Below are 13,251 nucleotides of genomic sequence, written 5' to 3'. Positions count from 1 at the left end.
TGAGAGTCCTGAGGAAGATAGAGGCGTGAACAGATGGCATCAATGGCAATATCATATTAAAAATGAGGATATTAGGAAAGAACTTGACATTGTCAGCATCCAGGAATGCATTAGCACAGCTAATCTCAGGTGGTATGGTCACTTAAATAGAATGGGAGAGGAAAGATTAGCGAAACAAGTGTTCTCTGCCAGGTTGGCAGGAAAACGACCCAGAGGAAGACCAAGATATAGGTGGATTGATACGGTACAAAGTGCCTTAGAAGATAGAAATATAAGATCTGATAATGTTGGAGTCTTGACAAGTAACAGACTGATTTGGAGGAAAATTGTAGATAGGAAGTTAGTAATGATGTAATTTTTTCATGTAGTACTGTCATATCTCTACACCCCTTGAGGGTACATGGCAGGAATTTGATGATGATGATAATTCTTTTTTCCACAGAACGGCCAGTTTGTCCAAAATAAGAAACATCGCATTCATAAGGAATTTGTTAAATGCCAGCTAAAGACAGAGATGACAGTTTATCTTTTGTAGAAGGCAATTAGGAAGAAATTTTGTTGATAGGAATATAAGTGGGAATCGGTTGGTACTTTTTTTAAATTCTACCTATAGGTTCTGAGATTCCTGGAATGTAGGGGATTGGAACTCTGCGAAGTGTTGAAGAAACCTTAGGTATTGGAACATAAGATTCAATTATCTGTTGGATTTGATTAGGGTGGTAATTATTAGATACCATTAACTTTTTAATGATGGAAAGTTCTTGTAAGATTTCTGGAGAAGAGCAAACTTTATGTGCCCTATTAATTAGAGATTTAAGAATGCCAAATTTTTGAGATGTATGATGAGCAGACTGTTTATGAATGTATCTGCCAGTAAATGTGGGCTTTTGAAAGATGCTTGTAGATAAGGTACCAGAAGAAGTTCAAGTAAGCAGGATGTCCAAAAATGATAAAGTACCAGAAATTTCCTTTTCCATGGTGAATTGGATACGAGGATGAAGGCTATTTATCTGTTGTAGAAAGGTGGAAAGCTCATCTTCAGTATGTGACCAAACGGCAAAAACATCATTGACATAATGATACCAAAGAGATGGTTGAGGGTGAATGGATCAAAACATAGTCTCTTCAAATTGTTTCAAAAAATAGTTAGCCAAAGGTGGAGACAAAGGACTTCCCATGGCAGTACCTTCAACTTGTTTGTAGAACTTGTTTTTCCAACTAAAATAACCTGAATGGATAACAAATTTGAAAATCTTTGCGATATCTGGAGGGTAATCTTCATATAATAAATTGACTGTGTTTGGGCATTCGTAAATTGAATTCGCGATTTGTTCTCCACAAGTTGACCGACGACTAAAAATGTATCGAATTGAACACTGCAAGGACCTCATTAAAACCGCTCGTATTGGCTCAAACTTCTTGAAACGATTGCTACTGGTGACGAAACGGTGTTTTGAGTATGAGCTTGAAGCAAAGCGCCAGAGTGCTGAATGGAGACCACCAGAAGCGGGGCATCCGAAAAAAAGTCGCTTGGAGAAGTCAAAAGTAAAGACAATGCTGATTTGTTTCTATGATTTCAAAGGCATTATCCACAAAGAATTCGTTCTGCCTGGCCAAACGGTCAATGGCGAGTTTTATCTGGAAGTTTTGAAGCGATTGATAACGAGAATTCGTCGCATACAGCATGAATATCATGATGCAGGCAGCTGATCACTTTTGCACGATAATGCACCATCCCATTGTGAGACAGTTTTTGAGCAAGAACCAATTTTTGTGTTTGATCACTTGCTGTATTCGCCTGATGTAGCACCCTGTGACTCCCTGCCCCCGACTTCATTTGTCGATGAAAGGAAAGCGATACAACACCATTGAAAACATTCAAGCAGCAGTAACCATGACACTCAACAGTATCCCAAAAACCGATATAAAAAACTCATTTAGCGAATTAATTGACTGTGTCAAATGCTGTATCGAAGCTGAGGGAGAGTATATTGATTGAAATAAATGATTTAAATAATTATAATTGGCCTGTGTTTTATTTTCTATCAAAAGTTCAGTTTCTTTTTGGGCAGAGGGTGTAGATAAATCAGAAGACAGAAAACTGGCTATCCAGTTGCAAAGGATTGAAAGCAGAATATGACTAATATTGTCAGTAGCTGTATCAGATCCTATCTAATGCCTTGGAAATGACAAATGCAAGAACACATACTGGTTTCTTCAAAACATTTCTGTGGCATACCCAGAGATTGGTGATGTAGGCAAAAGATCTAAAATGGCACAATCTGGTAATTAATAATCTATCTCCAGATGAAGTTGATGGTAAATGATTTTCTCCATTATTTTAGAGAACTAAACTGAAAATAATAGTCTAACATACTTCTTAAAGAAATGAGCTAAATGTGGGCTAAGATAGTACATTACTTGCAAGAGATGGAGAATGATATCAAGAGGTAAGCACAGAGGGACAAATGTTTTGCTCATTGGCCTTTCTAATGGTCCATAAGGCACAATTGCCATTTGTGCAATTGACAAGTTTTAATTGAAGAATCGTTTCATAAGTGGCTCTCTTATGAAAGGTGCTCTCTAATTACAAAATTTTGTTTGTAACAATTTACTGGAAAAAATTTAGCCAGTGAAGACAAATTTTATTTATACGAAGAACAAGTATTAACATTTTTAGGTGGCAGCTTGATTACAATGATTTTATTGATAGAAAAATCATAAATTCTATTTTTTTTTTCAAGATGATTGATAGTCATTCATCAAGTTTCAGTACAAATCTGTAAGGTTTTAATATTATTTAAATATACAGTAGCAAACAAATTAATCTGAACACTCAGTTTTAAAGAAAATTGTTGATTTCACAAGAAAATAAGTACAAAAATTAAACTCCAACTTTACCTAATAATGAATGTGCTCCTCTCTTTCTAATAAGTTCATTGATTTGCTTAGGCATGGACTTTACCAACGTAGAACGCATTTTTCTTATTGCTGCATCTCAAAACCATACTTTTATAATGGATTGTATTAAGTTATTAAGAGAGTTGGAAAATTAAATTGTATCACAATTTAATTTTCTAACTCTTTTTCACTATGGCCTACATATTTTCTATTGAGTTAATTGTCAGGAGAGTTACCTGGTCCCAGAAGCAATTGGATGTGATTTTTGAGGAACACACTCACTTTTTTTTAAGTGTGGCATGGAGCTAGATCATTTTCGAAGACAAGTTCTTTGTCTTTCTGGATATGTGGGACCACTCTTTTCTAATATTTTTGTGTATTGGTCACTTTTCATCATACTGTCAACAGGCACAAGTGATCCTGAACCGTCATGTGTAAAACAACTCCAGGACACTTTTTTAGCTGGATGTTTAGGAGCTTGTTGAAGGTGGGCAAGTCCTCTCAGCAGCTGATTTGTGAACATAGGATATTTGCTTTCCTTGGACAAATGAATGACTCTCTCTGAGAATGTGACTTCCTTCCACTTCTCAACAGTGCAATCTTTGTACACTTGGGTCCACTGGAGCCTCTTTTTCTGCATAGCCTTTGTCAACAGTTGTCTTTTTTGTTCTGTGGGCAGTTCCTTCCTTCCAACAATCTTCAATAGACTTTCATGTCAGAAACATTAATCCCACTAGCTGCCAAATCTCTATGTAAGTCTATAGCAGACAATCTTGAATTCATTTTGCTTTTCCTGACTAGTAAATGATCTTGAGTATTTGTAGTTTTCCTTTTTATCTACATTTTCCTTTTCTGTCAGGAGATTTGTAGTTTTCCTTTTTATCTACATTTTCCTTTTCTGTCAGGAGAAGAGGTATGTCTCCCTAAACCTCTTTAAAATTGAATTAACAGTACTCAAACCAAACACTACACTCATTATCAATTTGTCTTTGAGTCATGGATGTGTGCAGAGAAAAGAGTACTTATTTTTGAATGCTTTCTTGGAGATGTATCCATTTTATAGCTACCCAAAATGAATAAAACACCATGAATGACATCTTGTTTACACTCTTAATAAACATTGTAGAGACAGTAAAAATATGCAGCACTCAACCAAAACAGTAAACCAAATCCAAAATTATTGTGAAAGGAAATATCCAAACCAAAAACTTGACGAAAATTCATCTTGTTTGAATTAATTTGTTTGTTACTGTAGTTATTTATTGTACTTGGTGAAATTTAAAATGAACGAACCACATATATACTCTATAGAAATAGCATTTAACTTTTTTATTTTATTTTTTTATTATTGGTACTATACTAGATGCTTAATACTCACCTATTAAGATAACCAGAAGTATTGCTCAAGAGTAGAAATGATCTGTCTACCAAGAGATACTGAACAAACTCAAGAAAAGAAATCCTAAAGTACATTCAGAATTTAATACTACATTAATAAAGGATACTTTGCAAAATAATACTGGTGTAAAAATATCTAAATATGGTTGTTTACTGGGAAGAAATGGATCAACCAACTAAAACAGAAGAAATATTGCAAATGAGTAATTTCTATAAGAAACTATAACTCTTTCCAACTTCATTGTGCTACTACGACAGCCCTATTACTGGATAATACAGAAACTCTCCCAGAGATCAGCACCAGAAAATGGTTACCTATTATAGAACATTATCAATAAATCCATCCCACATCAGTGCTAAAATTAAGAAATATCAAATCAAATATAAACAATTATAGATCAATCAATCTTATTTCCCACACCTACAAATTATTCATTAGAGGTATTCAAAACAGTCTCTGGCCAACTAGAAACAAAATAGCCATATCGAGCAAGCAGGATTTAGGAAAACTGAGCTACAACAGATTACTTAGTATGAGAAATCAACTTAGTAAAAAGATGTAATGAATATAATGTCTCTATGCTGCTCTTAGATGATCTACTGGAACAAGATGTAAATGTTAAATATTATTATTATTATTATTATTCCGGGCAACTCCAAGGAGTCGACAGACTCATCAAGGGAGGCCCTAACATCATGTCAAGAACAACTATTCGACATTCACACAGTATCTATCATACCTTGCCTTGAACTCATTCACGGTCGTAGCACCCACAACAGACTCTGGAAGCTTATTCCACTCATTCACCACTCTCCAAGTAAAAAACCTAGCTCTAACACCCTTGTCAACCACGCTCTTGCCCAGCTTCCATTCATGGCCCCTAGTCCTCCCACCACCAGTCATATTTTCAAAAATATCTTCTGGATCAATCTTATAGAAACCCTTCAGTAATTTGAATGTCTCAATCCTATCACCCCTCCTTCACCTATCAACCAATTTCTGCAACCCACAAATCTTCAACCTATTCTCATAAGGTTTATTCCACAGACCTATCATCTTGGTCACTCGTCTCTGGATCCTCTCCACTTCCTCCCCATCACGAAGAAACCCTGGTACCCATAACTGAGCACAGAAGTCCAGATGGGGTCTTATCAAGGCTCAATACAGAGGAACAACAACTTGTTTGTCTCTGCATGTTAAAGTATTTTTCAGAAGCCAAGTGATTTGGTGAGCTGTTTTAGTCACTTTTGCAATGTGCCCCCTAAACTTCAATTCCCTATCCACCAACACTCCCACATCCCAAATATATCAAACTAATCTAAGATTCTTATAGAAAGAGTCGAGTATCTTTTCACACTGAAAGGGAGATTACTTCCCAGTCAAAGGAGACCCATTAGACTAGTAAGGGTATTCATATTTTAGGAATGAAACTAATCTTTGATTTGCTGATATAATCATCTCTGAAGACTCACTGAATTTGATGGAGGTGATAATGAACTGAAGCAAACTGGGACATCAACATTGTTGATGACATTGGCATCAACATTGAATACTTGCAAGTGTGCACATACCTATCTTGAATAAATATCTTTTAACAATAGACATAAACTAAAATAGTTCAGAATAACTAAAGCATGGAATAATTATTGCAGAGTGAGCAAATGGATGAAGGGCAGTTTACTTATCTCTCTTAAGAGGAAGCTGTTGGGTTCTGTTACATTGTACAAATGGCATATAGTACCTCAACTTGGTCATTGACAGACAGGAGGTGAAGAAAAAAAAAACCTACAGTAAACCAATGAGCAGTAGTATTTGGCAAATTAAAAAGAAGATAATAGGTAGAACACAAACATTTATATTCAAAACGAGAAAGTGGAACTGGACTAGCTATATAGTCAGAATAAAAGATGACAGGTGGTTGGTCCTTATAGATTCTTAGAATAGATGAAATGTAGTATTTAGGCTTATGATGTTGATTTAAATTAATTATTAGGCTTAATGGAATGAATACCGCACAGAAAAACAATAAAATACGTTTATTGGAACCTATATTTTGTCTGAGATGTCCTGATGACATCTCTGAGAGATTTACAATTGTAAAACTGTAAAAACAATCGAAATAAGTGGAAAAAAATTAGACAAAGTCCTATGAGCAAGGCCCTGTATGTGTGGTGTTGGGCAGGAGACCAAAGAATTAAGTTTCGCAAATCTTGGGATGTTTTAACATAACCATATTTATTAAGATTAATCTGATTTAACAAATCTGCTGCTAATTCTAAGAAAAGTCTTTCGAGTTTACATTTCTTGTGTGAAGTATAGTCAGACTGACCATAGTTATGGTGGCAGATGTATTTCTTGTGTTCTGTGCAGGTGTTGGCAAATCTCCCAGTTTGACCATGATAAGATAATTTGCAAGAACAAGACCCTTGTAGACACCTAGAGAAGTGAGGGGAGCAGATAAGGGCAGCCAACTTCAGATGAGGTTTGAAAGCAGCAGAGATTATTTTTTCAGCAGAGTTCAGCTGAAAGGAAAGGCTGGGTGTAACAGGTTGAGGGTCTGTTCACAAGAGTTTTGATAACGCCATACTGTTGAGGGGGGGGGGGATGGTGGGAAAGTTTATGTACCCCATGTGGATATGTTCTTTGTAAACCGAGAAAGAATGGGTGCCATTTGGAAGATGCATGATTAGCATATCTAGAAAATGCAGGAAATTATAGGAAAAGAAAAATCATTTCTTTTCCTATGGTGAACTGGATTCTGGGGGTGTTGAGGTGCAGGAGGGAGTCTAATGTGCCTGAGCTATGTGGTCAAATAAGGAACACATCAATATATCAGCCAGATAGAAGATTTTAACTGATCTGAAGTGCATCTAATAGAGAAAGAATGTGTCTCATGTTTCTAGAACTACCCAATGATATAAGTTTTGCTGACATGATCATGCTAGAAGCAGTCATCACATTAAATAATCAGAACGATGAGGTGCACTTGGTCTGTAACATGTTTTATATAAGATGCTATCCCCTAAATAAATACCTGTCAAATATACAGGGTGTTCGGGATAAATTTGACAGTTTCGTAAGGAAAAAGAAAATCTTCTTTGTATCTATTAAATTTAATGAATTGACAAAAAAACATTACAGGCAGAGTTAATTACAATACAATCAACAAGATTTACTCAAAATAACCACCATTAGCATCGATCACAGCTTCAATTCTGCTTCGGAACCTCGAACAAGCTGATGCTACGGTCTCCCTGGGAAGGGCCGCAAAAACTGTTTTAATTTTATCCATTAACTGGGCTTTTGTATTACTGGAAGTGCGATTGGTGTCTTTTTCAACTGCGCCCCATACAAAATAATCCATGGGGTTAAGGTCTGGGGAGTTTGGAGGCCAAACATTTGGACTGGTGAAGTCGTAGAAATTTTCAGACAACCATTTTTGACTTTTCCCAGAGGTGTGGCAAGGGGCCGAATCCTGCTGCCATACATACGGCCTACCATTGGCTACCCTTGTTATCCAGGGCTTGACTACAGTTAGCAACTCCACGAACAAAGCCCGAATTCCAATGCCAGGGTTCTTCAACACCTGTTCCTGCAGATTTGCGAGGAATTCTGCTGTACGAATGCAATCAGATCGTCTGCTAGGAATCTTTCTTCTTGCTACATCCTCGTAGTCACCATTGCAAGTCTCTAGTTCATGCCTGATTGTTTTTACTGTATTCAGGGAGCATTGGGCAGCAGTCGTAATATCCTTATTTTGATGGCGGGCACGAATCATCATGATACAAGTTATTCTCTTCCATGATTCAGGTGGGTTCCAGCTATCCATCCTTTCTGACATCTTGTATATGAATGAAGAAGGGTCCAAACTTTTAAATGAAGAGAAGTGTGTGTTAATACATGTAACTTACGGAAAAATATAATTAATTATAAATATGTCAAATTTATCCCGAACACCCTGTATAAGTTCACTGACCTCACGAGAAACAATTATGTATTCTGAAAGAACATTCTCCAGATTTATATTACTTCCACTCTCCTGTGATGTACTTACTTATGCCAGATGTATAGACATCTGGCATAAGTAGATTTACTGTTTCTCTGTATCTTGGTCCTTCTATGCATAGGAGTTGAATACAGATAGATTCATTAATCCAGACCACCTTTTTCCCAATTGAATGGGAATTTGTTTTCCCACCATATGCATTATTTTTTATTAATGCAAAGTTGAATAGTGAACAGCTACTATAGCCTCAAGAATTGCAACACATCATCACAGTTTTACTAGGATGTTATTTAGGCTACCAGGGCATTTTTTTTTTTAATACTCATACTGCATGCCACACAAGGCTAGTCTTCTGTGTGCCTTTTAATACTTATGGAAAACCATTGCCACTTGTTTATGAACACCCAGTCTGTGTTGTTGTTGCTGTTGGCCCTTGACATCTGTTTTTTTGGTGCCCAGAAAATTTTGAGTGTGGTTTAATTTAATAAAATACATATTGTAAGAACCATCAGTATTTTTGCATTATTCTTTAAGCTGTCATTGTTCTCAGGACTACCAAATGTAAAATCGAATGTGTGTTTAGTCATGACTAGAATACTGAGTTGCAAATTCGGTTTTCTAGTCCTGAAAAGCATAAAATTGTGGAAAATTGACTGGCATAATTTTTAAAAAAAATGCATAATTTTGCGAAAAACATTAAATTCGGGAGTAGAAAGCTGAAGTTTTACTGCATTATTATTATTAATCGAGTACAAGTAGAATGAAAAGGCGATAATGTAAAATAATATATATAGTATGTTTCATAATCTTGCCAATTTGGTACATGCACAGCCCTCGTAGCAACATTTCTAGTATTGTTAAGAGAGACCTCTGCAAAGAGTTAGGCACTACTTATCGATGGAGGCTACATATCACCCACACTAGCTGTCATACTTTCTCCATTCCAGTCACACCACTCTATGAGAGAAAACTCTAGCTCTCATCCCCTTCCTCATGCATTCATTCTCAACTTCCACGGGTATTTCTCATCCTCTCCCGACCTTCCATAAAATGAAAAGTTCCATCTACTTATATCTTGAATGATGCTTTCAGAAGTTTGTCTCAATCATATCACCCCTGTTTCTCCTGTTTGCTAGTGTCTGCACTACACAAATTCTTAACCTGTCTTCATAATCTGTATTCCACAATCCTGATATCATTTTTAACACTCCACTGTATCAGAATCACTATGGAGACCAGAACTATGCACAATAGTGTGAGGTCTTATCAAGGTCTTGTAAGCAGGCAAAAGACTCTCTCATTTTACATGGCAAGGTTCGTTTCAACACTGAAATTATTCTCTGAATCGTATTTGCAATATGATCCTAAACTTTCAATTTCCTATTTACTAAAACTCCAAGATCCCTACCCTTTATCATAATCATTCATATATCAATAAGGCTAGACCTCCAAAAGAAACATCGTTATAGGTTCGCATCTAATTCCAGACTAGAGTACTTTCTCCTAGACTTTTTTCCCAGTCGGTATCCAAATCGAGGAGGTCATCTCTGAAAAAGCATGTATTTTTTTTTTATTCTGGACAATAGTATTCAACTCCATATCTCAGAAACATCAGCTGCACTATTTCAGGCAAAAGTATCCTCTGCACTAGGCCACCTGAAGATAGATAAAAGTTCAAGTCTAGTTGCTGGCTGGAGAAACTTTTTCAGTGCCTATCTTCGACCAGCTCCCTAGTTGATCGATCCCTGGCATTGGCTAGTGAATTTTTTTTTGGAAACTCGGATTTTTCGTCCCGTAAATGCAAGAAAATCGCCCGTAGAACCCATATTATATTTCAGACAGTAACATATCCTATTAGGGTTAGATACCAAGAGATGGCAGCACTTGTTTGTCCATCTCTTCATCCGTTGCCGTTTATAATTAGTGATAGTCATTGGTTTGCTATCTCTGATTGGCTACTGGTTGAGATTGAACTGCCCACTCAGTCTCCAAAAGCTAGATGAGGTTAAAAGACCTTGCCTACTCCCAGGGCCGTATTTATACTTTTGAGACCCGAGGCGCAACGTTATTATGAGGCCTCAAAATTAAGCATTTTTTTAGTTTATTGAAAATAAAAGTCAACATTTTCATAATAACTCATTTTAATAACACAATATAACATTGGTATACATATACTGTATTTGCATTTTTAAAAAAGTATAAAAATAAATCAGTTCAAATTTAGATAAAAAAATTAATAACTAAAAGTTTTTTTTTCTGGCTTTGGTTTTAGCAAATATATTTATAATATCATCGTAATTAATCGAGTCCATTACATCTGATTCAATGCATAATAACGACAGGCCACTTGTTTTATTTTGTTGCAAGTTGCTACTTAATAATTTTTTATTGGTTTCAACATTGAAAATGAGTTCAGCACTTGCATTTGAAATGGGCACCGTCAAAAATATTTTTAAAATTGTTTCTACTTTCGGAAAAGTAGAATTTAACCCATCGTTTTTGAATTTGTACATATTTTGAAGAATTTTCTTCCTTTGTCATTATTAAAAATTTCTTAACTTCATCAGTAAATTTTTCTGGATCAATATTATTATTATTATTCGTGACACCTCCAAGGAGTCCGAAGACTCATCGCAGGAGGACACCTATATCACTTCCATAAGTTTGTAAAATTTTATTAATACTAGTCTTGATTTATATCTTCCTTCAAAAAAAATGCCAAACATATCTAATATGTCGAAATAGCTTTTTGTTCTTTCATTAATTTCCAAAATTAACTTATCGCAAATGACATTAAAAGTGTTCACAGCGAAATTATCTTTCCCATGTAATCTAATCTCATTGTTAGATTGTGAAACTTCGTCACTCATTTTTTTTCGTTTTTTAACTCTTTCCTTTTCATCTTTAAATTTTGTCTCATCTCTTAATAAATTCGCTTCTTCATTTACAGCAGCAAAACTATTTCTTATATCTAAAATAAAATCAACTAAAGAGTGTAACAAATTATTAGCTAAAAACGATCTCCTAGAGATTTAGCATGTATTCTTTGTAAATTTTTTCCCACACAACTGTTAAAATTGCTGTTTCTGGTTTGTCGAAATGTTCAGCCAATGATCAGCTCTCTAATTTACAAATAGGTTTTTCATGAGGAAAAATGGATAGTTCAAGTAATGTCTTTAATTTGTTTATGTCCACGTTTCAAAGCCAATATAGCGTCAGCTCTTGCGGACCACCTCGTTTCACTTAGTCTTTTAACTGCTAAAGATTTTTTTTCTTCTAATGTTTAAGGAGTATACCCCATCTTCTTGTTGAAGATGAAAAGTAATTATATACATTTTGAATAAAACAAAAATATAGCGCTGCTTCCGGACAAGATTCCGTGCCATAGTTGCCAATTCAATTTAAGGAATGACTAGAGCACGGTATATAATGTGCAGAGGGACTACGTTTTTTCAGCTAGCTTGTGAACCTGTATAGATACCTTTCTTATTGACAGCGTTATCATAGCTTTGCCCTCTGCACATCTTTATATCCAAAGATAATTCTTCTAATTTTTTAATACTACCTCTTCTAAATATAAGGAGTTATGTTGTGTAATACTCATGAACCCGATAAATGTTTCTCTAATGTCAGAATTTGCGGCAACATACTTAAATATCATAGCTAGTTGGTCATTATGGGCAATTCTGGAGTTGAATCGAGTATTATTGCAAAATGAGTCGCTTCCTCAATTTCTGATATTAATATTTCTCTTGTTTTTTAGCTATTAACGCTATGAATTCATAACAAGTATGGTAAGAAAGATAATTTGATCTGCCAGAACGACAGTTGGCGTACATTTTCATGTGATGTTTTAAAAAATCACCAAATTAACATAAATAATGTAAACACGATAAATAATTTCCGCAAGAATCAGAAAAAATATCATTTGCATTTCCTCTAAATGCTAGTCCTAGTTTACTCAGTAACTTAATGGTAGCTATTATTCTTTTTCAAACCTCTGTCCAATAATTTTGTTCAGATTGTATTTGTTTGATCAATTCGACTATTTACAGAACTTGATTTTCTTTTGCGATATGTGCACATCACTCGCATATGCTCAGTAGAATGCTCGTGATCACATAAGGTTCGTGTTACATTTCCCCAGTCATTAAAGCCCTTCATTAAGCTATTATTTGACTTAGAAAACAATTTACAAAGAAAGCAGTAAATTGCTTTGCGAAAATTAATATTAAATTTTCTAAATAGTTTAAAATCTTTTAATGTAATTCTAAATATATATATATATTATTTACAGTTTTAAATATTCCATGTAATTCCACGAATCATAATTCATTTAAAGAAAGATGTAATTAAAATCTTTCTGTGAAAGATTTCAATTGCGGTGTTGATTGTTGATTTTGAGAACGTTGATTTTGTTTGACAAGCTTCGTTGACAAGCATCATAGTTGCTACAAAAATTCTGAATACAGAAAAATATTAAAATGTATGGTAATAATTTAGTATAGCGATAAAAGTTTTTTTTTTTTTTTTTTAAAGAATTTAATGCAATCAAATTAACCTTGCTAATCAAGGTAAAGATTCATCAACTGTAAAGTTCAGATATTCTCACTAAAAATAAAAAGTTTGAATTTACGGTAACAAAAATTGTAGCAAAACTCGTCATATTTTTTTATGGAATAAAAAAATTGATGGAATACAGGAGTTCCTGTTAGTTTTATATTCTAAGGAAAGAACAATGTATTTCAAATGGAGAGGGAGGCCTCACAAATTTTTCAACGGCCTCTAGTTTTTATATTATGAATTTAATATTTAAAAATAAGTATTTTATTTTGCAACTATAACTATGTTGTTTTTTATTGTTCTTTGTGAGGAGTAAGGTTTTAAAATAAGCCCACGAATGAGAGTGAGGCCCCTAGCTTGTACCTAATGGTAAATGCGGCCT

The sequence above is a fragment of the Typopeltis vanoorti genome, chromosome 8 (genome assembly GCF_054136105.1).
Source record: "Typopeltis vanoorti isolate ZY-2024b chromosome 8, IOZ_Tvanoo_1.0, whole genome shotgun sequence".
NCBI lineage: Eukaryota > Metazoa > Arthropoda > Arachnida > Uropygi > Thelyphonidae > Typopeltis > Typopeltis vanoorti.
Note: the sequence above shows the minus strand (reverse complement) of the source record.